Source organism: Penaeus monodon, chromosome 24 (assembly GCF_015228065.2).
Source record: "Penaeus monodon isolate SGIC_2016 chromosome 24, NSTDA_Pmon_1, whole genome shotgun sequence".
Classification (NCBI taxonomy): Eukaryota; Metazoa; Arthropoda; class Malacostraca; order Decapoda; family Penaeidae; genus Penaeus; species Penaeus monodon.
The window spans coordinates 10,388,672-10,388,944 of record NC_051409.1 but is presented as its reverse complement, the minus strand read 5'-3'; positions in this window follow the sequence as shown (position 1 = coordinate 10,388,944).

The following is a 273-nucleotide window of genomic DNA, read 5'->3' as shown; positions in this document are numbered from 1 at the left end:
AGGAATGAGCAGAGACACTCAGCATACTCATAAAGAGAACTGATTGTTAGATTCAACGCCACCATAGCAGAGCAGTGCGAAGGTTAACCTACTACAATGTCTAAATTCATTGACATAAAAGGAATTTGATTGCAAGTCCGGGTCCACGGCCGTAAACGAAGGGGAATCTGCATCTCGTTGTTCCAGTTGATATCTAACACGGAAGTAACTGATGGAGTCTATTTTGTTGCAGATATTGCCATTTCACTGTAGACACCGTGGTTTACATAGGCT